Source organism: Myotis brandtii, unplaced genomic scaffold (genome assembly GCF_000412655.1).
Source record: "Myotis brandtii unplaced genomic scaffold, ASM41265v1 scaffold915, whole genome shotgun sequence".
Classification (NCBI taxonomy): Eukaryota; Metazoa; Chordata; class Mammalia; order Chiroptera; family Vespertilionidae; genus Myotis; species Myotis brandtii.
In genome coordinates this window covers 3,116,409-3,127,975 of record NW_005371769.1, presented here as the reverse complement: position 1 = coordinate 3,127,975, position 11,567 = coordinate 3,116,409, and the positions used below count along the sequence as shown (strand labels likewise).

At 47.1% G+C, this 11,567-nt stretch overlaps 1 pseudogene; it reads right to left on the bottom strand.

The window, feature by feature from the left end:
• Nucleotides 1-8,774, bottom strand: part of LOC102241432 — an 11,926-nt pseudogene extending 3,152 nt beyond the window's left edge.
• Between the last annotated feature and the right edge of the window lie 2,793 nt (nt 8,775-11,567).

Genomic DNA, 11,567 nt, shown 5'->3' with positions numbered 1-11,567 from the left:
GTCTGCTGTTGGATCTCTGTATATTATTCTTTATTTCAGTCAGTGTATGCTTAATTTCTAATTGGTCCTTTTTCATATCCTTGAGGGTCTCACTATATTTTTCAGTGGTTTCTAGAAGATTCTTGAGTAGCCTTATAACCGTAGCTTTGAACACTATATCAAGTAGTTTGCTTTCCTCTATTTCTTTCATTTGTGACCTGTTTCTTTGTCTCCGCATTTTGGCTGCTTCCCTGTGTTGATAGAGTGGATTTGTGTGCTAGGTGTCCATTAGGGCCCAGTGGATCAGCCTCCCTAATTACCTGAGGTGGACACTCTTGGTGCACCCCTTTGTGAGCTGTGTGCACAGTCTTGTTGTAGTTAAACCTTGATTGCTGTTGGTATCACTGATAGGAATTGACCTCCAGGTCAATTGGCTATGAGGACCAGTTGTGTCTATAATGGGAGAACTTCTGTGCTGGAGACACCCTTATGGGGCAGGACTTGCTTCAGTGGGGCTTTGGGTGCACACTGAGTCTGCCCCCTGAGTGTGTCTCTTATGGATGTGAAGAGTTGTAATCTGGATGGTCTCACTCTGACCACTGGGTAGACTGGCTCTTCGATCTCCAAGGGGGTGCAAAGTCACCCACTGCCTGAGGCCACCCAGCAGGAGCTACAGAGAGATCTGCAGATTCCTCCTCTTTGTTTGGGGTTTGGAGGTGCCCAGATGAGGCACAGCTGTGAAGTAATGCAGGCTGCTGACGAGCCTTAGGCCTTCTTTTGGAAGCTCTGGGTTTCTCTGACCTAGCTGCAGTTTGACAGGTTTTTAGGTGGAGAAAGTTCAGGCCTTTAGTATGCAAAAGCCTCTGCATACAGCTTTGGTGGGGTTGTATTGAGTGGGGCGTGGTCTCAGGGATTCATGGGGCAGTGCAAACAGCAATGGTTGCTGTCAGCCCTCCCCAATATGTCCCTGGGTCTCTATTTCCCTCCCCCCTTGCAGGAACAATGAACACTGCAAGCACCTCTGCGAGAAAGCCGCCCTCACGTTCTGGCCCGATGCCAGACAGTACAGTTTCTCTCCGTATAAGTCTGAGTCCCCAGATTCCCGCCCAGAACTGGATTTCAGAGCAGTCAGGAGCTTGTATCTCCCTCCCGGTTGAAAGAGACAACATCATACGAGCTGCCAGCCCCTTTTGCACGTGCCTCCGTACCTCCACACTTCCACAGCTCTGCACCTCCTACCAGACTCAATGCGCTTTTCTTTTTCCTTCTAGTTGTAGAATTTCCACTCAGCCAGCCTTCCTGTGGTTCTGGATGCTATTCCTTTTGTCTTTTAGTTGTAGTTTTAATGTGGTTGTACACAGCAGCAAGTTCAGGTGTTTACCTATGCCACCATCTTGGTTGTCTCCTCTGTACCATTGGTATTTTAATAGGGATTGTGTTGAATCTGTAGCTTGCTTTGTGTAGTATGGACATTTTAATGATATTAATTCTTCCAATCCATGAACATGGTATACATTTCCATATCTTTGTATCTTCTATTCTTTTTTCAATGTCCTATAGTTTTCCAAGTACAGGCCTGTTACCTCTTTGGTTAAGCTTATTCCTAGGTATCTTTTTTTTGCAATGGTAAATGGGATTGCTTTTTTTAGGTTCTCTTTTGAGAGCTCATTACTGGTTTATAAAAATGCCACCGAATTGTGAATGTTGATTTTGTATCCTGCTACCTTGACAAATTCATTTATTAAGTCTAGTAGTTCCTGGTGGACTCTTTTCAGTTTTCTATGTACAATATCATGTCATCTAAAAATAATGACAGTTTTACTTCCTCCTTTCCAATTTCGATGCCTTTTATCTCTTCTTCTTGTCTGATTGCTGTACCTAGGACTTCCAGTACTATCTACCTATATAAAAGCCTAAATGACCATTTGACCGTTTGACCATTTGACCATTCAACCATTCAACAGGTAGCTAAGACTCACAATGATCACCAGGGGGCAGATGCTCCGACTGGTAAGTTAGGTTGCTGCTGGGGCCCTGTCAGCCCTGAATCTTGTTCACCCACACCCTGGACCCAGAGAGGAGGGAGAAGGGAGGAGGGAGCCTGATTCCTCGTGGAATCAGCCATGGGTTAGCTTGCTGCTGGGGCCCTGTTGGCCCCGAATCTGGTTCACCCCGAATCAGATTCCCTTTCAAAGTGCACGAATCCTTGCACCGGGCCTCTAGTATTGAATAATGCTGGCAACCAATTCCAGCATGACAGCAGGGCTGCATCTGGGAATGTCTGAGGGCATTTCCCAAACCTGAAAAGGGATTATTGCTTGGCTGCCAGACAGCTCAGGGCATCTTAATCTACATGTTATTGCCTCCTACTGGCCAAACACCTGAACAGCCGTAGGCTAATTCCCCCATTCTGACAATGCTTGTGTATACCCTTTGAAGTTTATATCTCTGCCTCACCTAAGGACAAGTTGTGTTAATAAAAAGCATGGGGTGCTGCAACGAGGAGACCTGAGACCTTAGACCTTAGACCTTAAGACCTTAGACCTTAGAAACTTAGAACTTAGATCTTAGCTCCTTTAGCTAAGCTCCTCTGACCCCCAAATGCCTTTCAAAATTATGCTTCATCTTTGGACTCTTATTTAATCTACGCACAGCCTTCTCCAGGTTGCTGAACCCTTCTTGATGCTGGGACAAGAATCCCGGCAGAATAAGACTGGTGAAAGCGGGCATCCTTGTCTTGTTCTTGTTTTTAAGAAAAACACTTTTAGTTTTTGCCCATTGAGTATTATGTTGGTTGTAGGTTTGTCATATATGGCCATTATTATGTTGAGGTATGATCCCTTTATTCCCACGCTACTAAGTTTTTATCAAAAAAGCATTCTGGATTTTGTTGAATGCTTTTTCTGCATCTATTGATAAATCATGTGGTTTTTACCTTTCAGTTTGCTTATGTGATGTACCACATTTTTTGATTTGTGTATAATATACCAGCCTTGCATTCCTGGTATAAATCCCACCTGATCATGGTGTGTGATCTTTTTAATATATTGCCGGATGTGATTTGCTAATATTTTATTGAGGGTTTTAGCATGTGTGTTCATCAGGGGTTTTGGCCTGTAATTTTCTTTCTTTGTAGTGTCTTTATCTGATTTTTGGAATTAGGAAAATGCTGGCTTCATAAAAAGAGCTTGGAAGTGCTTCTTCCTCTTGAATTTTTTGGAATCGTTTGAGGAGGATAGGTGTTAGTTCTTCTTTGAATGTTTGGTAAAATTAACCTGTAAATCTATCCAGTCTAGGACTTTTTTTTTTTTTTTGCTGGAAGTTTTTAAATTATTTCTTCTATTTCATCAGTTGTTATTGGCCTACTTGGGTTTTCTGATTTTTCTTGATTGAATTTTGGAAGATTGTATGTTTCTAGGAATTTTTCCATTTCACCCAGTTTGTCCAGCTTGTTGGCATATAGTTGTTCATAGTGCTTGCTTACAATCCTTTGTATTTCTGTGGTGTCTGTTGTTATATTGCTTCTTTCATTTCTGATTTTATTTATTTGGGTCCTCTCTCTTTGTTTCTTGATGAGTCTGGCTAGGGGTTCATCAGTCTTGTTTATCTTTTCAAAGAACAAGCTGTTGGATTTATTGATCTCTTGTATTTTTTTTTCTTTAAATCTCTATGCCACTTATTTTTGCTCTAATTTTTATTATTTCCTTCCTGCTACTTCCTCTGAGCTTTTCTTGCTGTTCTCTTTCTAGTTTATTTAGTTTTAGGATTATTATTAGATAGTTTATTAGTCCTTTTTCTTGTTTCTTGAGGTAGGCCTGCAGTACTATGAACTTCCCTCTTAGGACTTCTTTTGCCATGTCCCATAGTCTTTGGATGGTTGTGTGTTCATTTTCATTTGTTCCCAGGAAATTTTTAATTTATTGCTTGATCTCATTGGTAACCCATTTATTGTTTAATTACCTGATATGTAGCCTCCATGTCTTTGAGTGTTTTTGATTTTTTTTTTTTAGTTGATTTCTAACTTCATGCCATTGAGATCTGAGAAGATGCTTGGTAATGTATTAATCTTTTTGAACCTGTAGAGATTTGTTCTGTGCCCTAACATGTGGTCTATCTTTGAGAATGTTCCATGTGCACTTGAGAAGAATTCATATTCTGTTGCTTTAGGGTGAAATGTTCTATAAATATCCATCTGGTCTAGTGTGTCATTTCAGGCCTCTGTTCCTTGTTGGTTTTTTTGTCTGGAAGATCTATCCAGTGAAGTCATTGTGGTGTTAAAGTCCCCCACTCTGACTGTATTGCTGTCAATCTCTTCCTCCGAGTCCATCAAGAGTTTTTTTAATGTACTTAGGTGCTCCTATATTGGGTGCATATATGTTTACAAGGGTTATATTTTCTTATTGTATTATTCTCTTTAGTGTTATAAAGTGGCCTCCTTTGTCTCTTATGGCTTTTGTTTTGACGTCTTATTTTGTCTGATATGAGTATTGTTACTCCAGCTTTCCATTGTTACTCCTCTTTCCATTTGCATGGAATATATTTTTCCATCCTTCACTCCCAGTCTATGTATATCTTTTGTTCTGAGGTGGGTCTCTTGTAGACAGCATATATATGGGTAATGTTTTCTTATCCATTCAGTCACCCTGTCTTTTGACTGGAGCATTTAATCCATTTACATTTAAGGTTATTTTTTATAGGTATTCACTTATTTTTAATTTATTTTTATTTTTATTGCTTTCAGAGAAGAAGGGAGAGGGAGGGGAGAGATAGAAACATCAGTGATGAGAGAGAATCATGGGTCAGCTGCCTCCTGCACGCCCCCTACTGGGAATCGAGCCCACAACCTGGGCATGTACCCTTGACCAGGAATCGAACCTGGGACCCTTCAGTCCACAGGCTGATGCCCTATCTACTGAGTCAAACCGCCTAGGGCACTATTTATTTATTGCCATTGTAATGTTCTTTATGCCTATGATCCTCTCTCTCTCCTTTGCTTCTTCTTAGAGCAGTCCCTTTAACATTTCTTGCATTGCTGGTTTGATGGTAATGTACTCCTTTAATCTTTTTTTGTCTGGAAAGCTTTTTACTTCACCTTAAATTTTTAATGATAGCCTTGCTGGATACAATAGTCTTGGATCTAGGCCCTTGCTTTTTATTACTTCGAGTACTTCATGACACTCCAAGGGTGCTGGGTAGATTATACAATTTTCTGAGCCTCAGAATCAGCTTTTTGAAATGGGGACAATTATTGCCAGCTCCCCTCTGCACTGGGAGGAGAGAGGCAGAGGCTGAGACACTTGACATTGAGCTTGGTACACAGGTAGCAGACCCTCCACACAGGGAGTTCATTGGTTTCCTCAATTTCATTGTAATTTTAAATTCTTTTTAATCAGTGACTTCTAACCATGTGCTATAAGGGCTTATGTAGGTACAAACAATAAAGCAACAGCCCAGGAATTAGCGGTGAGAAAGGTGAGTGAAATGTCACATTTATTTGCGTGGTACAGAGGCGACTGCAGCGCTGTGGCTCAGGTGTGCTCTGCCTGCCCAGCATTTATCTTTCAACTCTCATTGCTCAACCTAGAGTCTGCCCCAGCCCAGGTCCCCACCACGTCCAGGGAGTTTGCCAACTCAGGGGTTGAAGTGCTGCCACCTCCTGGCGGGTAATAGTAACAGCAAGTGCAGGTGTCCTCACCCTGTGCCAGCTCTCCGTGTCCTTTGCTGGCAGGGTGTTGGGTCCTGTTTACACACACGTGCAGGTGAGGAGACCACAGTAGCAGGAGGTCATGGGATGAGCCCCAAAAAAGTGCAAAGTGGTTCCGGCTCACCAGTGCATGCTGGCCGCTCTCACTGAAACACAAAACCCAAACTTTCAATGTCAAAACAAATTGTCAAACTGCAGTGGGAAGGCCAGGGAGGGTTGGGGGGCAGGAGGGAGGGGGGTAAGAGATCAACCGAAGGACTTGTATGCATGCATATAAGCATAACTAATGGACATAAGACACTGGGGGGTAAGGGAGGCCAGGGGATTGTGAAGGGCGGGGGGGGGGGAAGGACACATATGTAATACCCTTTGTAATACTTTTAGCAATAAAAAAAAACAAAAAACAACAACAACAAAAAAAACAAATGCAGTAGTGTTATGTGATGGATCACAAATATCAAGGCACCTTAAAGAAAAATTATAAATGCCCTTTTTAAAGAAAAATCGTGAGTGCCCTCCTAAGACAAAGCAAGAAGTCTGGAAAGGTTGGTCCCCTGGTCCCCAGGCTCCCCCAGGAGACCCCGTAATCTCCTGGGCCTTTAGGAAAATGTCAGGGAAAATGTGTTAGAGACTCAAAGTAATTCTAACTTTAAATGCTAAAGGTTGGACTATAAAGTGGTCTTTGAATTGTGATTCCTCACTGCAGTGAAGGGCTGGTATTTTTCTTGTAAAATATAAGGTTTTAAAATTGCTCATGAAATCGCTGTGCTGCATCTGCAGACACCTGCAGAAGACACCTGCAGACAGACACCTGCACACAGACACCTGCATGCGGACACCTGCAGGCGGACACCTGCACGCGGACACCTGGCGGCCACCTGCAGGCAGACACCTGCAGGCAGACACCTGCAGGCGGACACCTGCAGGCGGACACCTGCAGGCGGGCACCTGCATGCAGACACCTGCACACAGACACTTGCAGACACCTATGAGAAACCCAGAGCCAGAAACTCAAGGAAGAAAAAAGCAGAGTAACCAGACAAAAGCCAAGGAGAAGGACCACCCAGGTCAATATTGTTGCTTTTGGTGCATTATTATTATTATTTCACTATCTACTTGCCCCATTTTTATTATTACTATTTCACACCTTCACACTGCCCTGTCCCATGGACCTGGACAGTGTGTGTCCACCTAGACCAGATCCAATGGATGCCCTTCCCCACCCTCCCCCTCTCTTGCCCTTGCCAGCAATCCCTAATCAGTCTTCCGTACAGAGGGCAGACTCCCATCCTCCTAGCATCTCTCTTAACTGCCTGGTTGCTTCCTAAGTTTCCGGACGCTCCTTGTTCCCATGGTCACATCTGGTCTGACCTCGTCAGGTATGACACGGCACCAACAAACAGACATGTGGCTGACCTTCTGGCCTCTGTGTTCCTTATCAAATCAGAGTCATTACCAGCGTTAGTGTGAAGACCTTCCACCGTCTCCCACGCTGGCCCCGCCTAACACAGGCTCCTGTCTCATCACATCACCAGGCTCCCCATTCATTCAGAGGGTGAGGAGGGGAGGCTGCAGGAATGAAACGGGCCAGGGAGGCCCAGGCCACCCACCCTCAGGTCCTGAGCACACGTGTGTCCTCCCCGGGCACTTGGCCTTGCTCTGGGCTTCTGTAAAGTCTGGAGACATGCCTGCCATGTCCTTCACATCGAAGCTCTTAAAATAAAGCTTTAAAAATCTATCTCATCTGTCATCTACCTACCACTTTTTGTATTAATAGGAAGTACACTAGAAAATCCCTTAAAATTGAAATAAAAAACGATTCTAAGAGACACGATGTGTGCATTGATCTGTTTTTATGTCCCAACATCTGCAAGTCACAACACTTCCTCTTTGGGGAAAAATGGAGACACTCAGCTGCAATCCTTCCAACGGCCACTAGAGGGAAACCCGATGGGTTACATACAGTTTCCCGACTATAAAAAGAAACATCTGGGGGAACTTCAAGTAACCCAGATGCTCTTGGGGCTTGTTTGCTTGTTTCTCTGATTTCTGTGAATGTTTTGGTCCTTCTCCTCCTCGCCATCTTCCCCCTCCCCCAGCAGCCCCGAGGGTTCGAGGGTTCAAGTCTTTTAATTCCTGCTGCTGCCCAGGCTTCCCTGCAGATGACCACAAGTCAGGGGGTCAAGGCCACTGGGTAAATCTTTGACCGGGGACACGGGAGGTGGTGGTGAGTCCTTTGCCTGCTCAGCCCTTTATACCTGGCGTGACCGAGTGTCCTGGTTGGCCTGGGACAGCCCCAGAGGCGCTGCTGCCCAGGCGTCATTGAAATAGCACCCCCTCTGCCCTTTCGGGTGCCCAGTTTGTAGGGCACACGATCTGCTCCCTTCCTTCCCTTCGTGCATCCCTCGTCCTGACTCTGGGTGCCCCCACCCCAGTCGGCTTCTGGGGGGCCACCCCTTTCGAGATGTCAGGAAGGGGGTGATGGGCAGGCCTGAGCCAGAGACAGCAGCTCAGTCCAGCAAGGACAGGCTCCCGGCAAGGCTCAGACAGGGGGTGGGGCTTTCTGAGGTGGGACACTCAGGGGATAAGGAGCAGCAAGTCATGGGAATTGTGGGGGGCACTCAAGCCATCAGGGGATGTGGTTGAAATGGCTGATTCTAAGTTTTGGGAAAGCCTGGAAAGAGTGCCCCCATCTTTGCTGCTCCCCCCAAACCCCAGCTGGGGCATCTTCCTATCAGTGCAAAGAAGGAGAAGCAAGTCTGAGGAGGGGCCTGGGGAAGCAGGGGACAGAGAGCCCAGAGGGGACTAGACTATTTCATCCCTCACACCCTCCTGGAGCTTCCTGGGGGTGCGGGGCACAAGAAGGCACCCCCGAATGGACTGCATCAGCTGCAGGAAAGGGGGTGCAGACTCTGGGTGGGAAGTGGGGGAAAGGCTGGAACAGAGTGGAGAGAGATGGACAGACAAGAGGAGAGAGTCAGAGACCAAACTTCCTATTTCTGCTCTGGACCTTTTGTGTAAATGCCTTCATGCCCCATGTGGCTCTGTGTGACCGCACCTGCCACTTGGCTGTGTTGTCAGGGTTCGTCATGCTGTGGTGCGCATCGGCCCGGGTCCCTTGTACTGTCCATCATTATCCCACTGCATAGACAGATCGCATCTCACTTACCCATCCATCCATTAGTGGGCATTTGGGTCGCTTCCACGTTGGGGCTATGATGAACAGCCATTGGACTTTTCCTGGGTACATATGTTGCCACTTCCCTTGAGTGTATACCAGCATAGACCTGCGAGTGGTATACACCTGAAACCTGTGAGGTTTTGAGGAAGCTTGAAGTCCTACTTCAAATACAGTGGAAAAGGGAAGAGCAAAGGAAATGTTGATTGTATGTGAAAAGAAACGTGGACACGTGTTGACTAGAAAGCCAAATTGGGTGAGTTTTAGAAAACTCAAAGGGACCCGGCACCTACACGCTGCCACTGTAGGCTCTTGCCAACCTCACCCTCAACCGCTCAGATGTGCCTCCAGGAATTGGGAACCCTGCCCAAGCTTGGCTGCATGCTCCCCAGTGGCCACTGGAGGGCGCCCGGACCACTCCCTGAGTCTCAGATTCCTGGAAATAATGGGGTTTCTGGGAGGTTTTATCCCAGAGCTGAGCCACTGTGCTCACCCCAAAACTTCTCTAGGGGACAGTGGTGGGTTTAGACCCTTAACCTGAATCAGCACGTGGATGGAAGACAGAGCTGGGGAGTATCCCTCAGCTGCAGGCAAAGCTCACCCCAGAGCAGCAGGCCTTGGAACCTTCTCTGTGGCCACTCAGTGACCTTGAACCTTGTCCACCTCTGTAAGATGCTGAGAGGTGAGGGCACGTGGGGCCATGACGGGGGGCATAGGGCCAGCACACAGCTACAGTAGGCACCACAGAATGGCTGCCATTGCTGCCTGGTTACCTTTTGCTGTTTGACTGTGTGTAGGGGCCGTTTGAAGAGATTCACAAACTCAGCAGCAAAGGAGACGAAGGTGGGGCCTTGGGCTCATGATGACCCGGAGAGATAAGATGGTGCAGAGAGAGGAACCAGAGCGGGCGTGCAATGGGGCTGGGCTTGGCAGAGGCACAGACTGCTTTCCAAAAAGTCCCCTCGGGCTGGTCACAGCACTGGGCCTGCCCCAGGCCATCTCAGGGCCTGCGAGGGGTCGAGGGGTCGGGAGGGGCTGGGGCCAAGAGCCAGTTCCTGGAGTCAGAGGCGCCGGGAGGTAAAACAAGCATTTCAGCCCCAGAGCACTGAGGGCCTTCACTGCCTCTGACTCGGCCTTGGACGTGCAGAATCTCAGCTTTCTAAAGGGAACACAGGTTTCCCTGAGTCACCAGGGAGGGGCGCGCACACACACACAGTCACACACTCACACACTTACACACATGCCCACGCTCAGTCACATGGTCTCACACACATCCACACACACTCTCACATTCACACTCCACTCACATACACAGTGCACACACACACTTGCACATAATCAACATTCACGCACATACTCTTACATACTCACGGTCACACACACACTCACATAGTCACATACACACAATCACCCACCTTCACACAGTCACATTCACACACACCGGTCATGCACTCATTCACACTCAGACACATTTATATATACACACACACTCACACACACATTCTTCACACTCACCCAGTCACATACACACAATTTCTCAGTGTGCCTTCTCCAGATTCCACCTTCTTGTTCATCATCCCAGCCATTCTGAGTAAACTTGTGGTGACTTTTTGTAAAGAGAGATTGCTTTCTTTTTAAAATAATGTATTGAGGTGTAAATCACATCATATGGAATTAAACATTTTTAAAGTGAACAATTCACTGGTATACCCCATCGCTCCAAAGCAGCACCCTATCCTTGTGGCCACTTTTTAACGTTTGCTTATTAATTATTTATTGGATGTCTACCATGAGGCAAAAATCTCTGTGGTGCTGAGGATTTTTAATAGTTGAGCCTCCATAGACCAACTTCTGAACCATCTTTGAGAACAGAAGCATGGACTGTACTGATTGGTCAGACTGGGTCACAACCCCACCCCCAGCAGCAGGGCGAGGCCTTGGCTCCACCAGAGTTGGGGAGGGAGCTACCCAGAGGAAATTGGAACTTTTGTTACCAGCGAGGAGGACTGAGGCTGCAAAACATGTTCCCTGACTGTGAGTGGGCCCGGGAAGGCAGTGTCCGGGGCCAATGCTGTCCCCTACACTCCCAGCACAGAGAAGCATGGGCAGCCGCGTGGGACCGGATGCGATGTGGTGCGAGACCAACAGGCGGTGTAGCAGTACATGGGGAGCCAAATGCATGGGGAGGGGATGCAGGAGGCCGAAGGAAAGGCCTCGGAGCAGAGGCGATGTTTCAGCGGGGTCTTGAAGGATGAGTAGGAGTTCGCCAGGAAGTGCCCATTGGGCTGGGCAGAGAGCAAAGGTACTGAGACATTGACTGGAGTTTTAATCCTGACTCTTCTCCTTCCTAACTTCCTAGGGCAAGTTACTTCATCTCTCCGAGCCTCCTCTAAACAGCTTCCTCCTCTAAACAGTGGGGGACAATCATAGTATCGCCCACGAGATCTGATGGAGGAGGAAATAGGATAAAGCAGGGGCCAAAGCAGTGGACGTGACAAAATCCCTGTGTCCCGGAGTTTGTATCTTCTCATCTGTGAGGCGGGGCTCATTGCACCGCCTCTAATTGTCAGCAAGCTCAAGTGATGCGTGCTCGGCACAGCGCCACCTAGTGCTCGCTGTTCGCACTGTCGTTGCTGTTGGTACAAAGTTCTGAAGATGACTGAGCGGCGTGGCCAGCGGGCTGCAGGGGGGTGGGATGCCCGACAC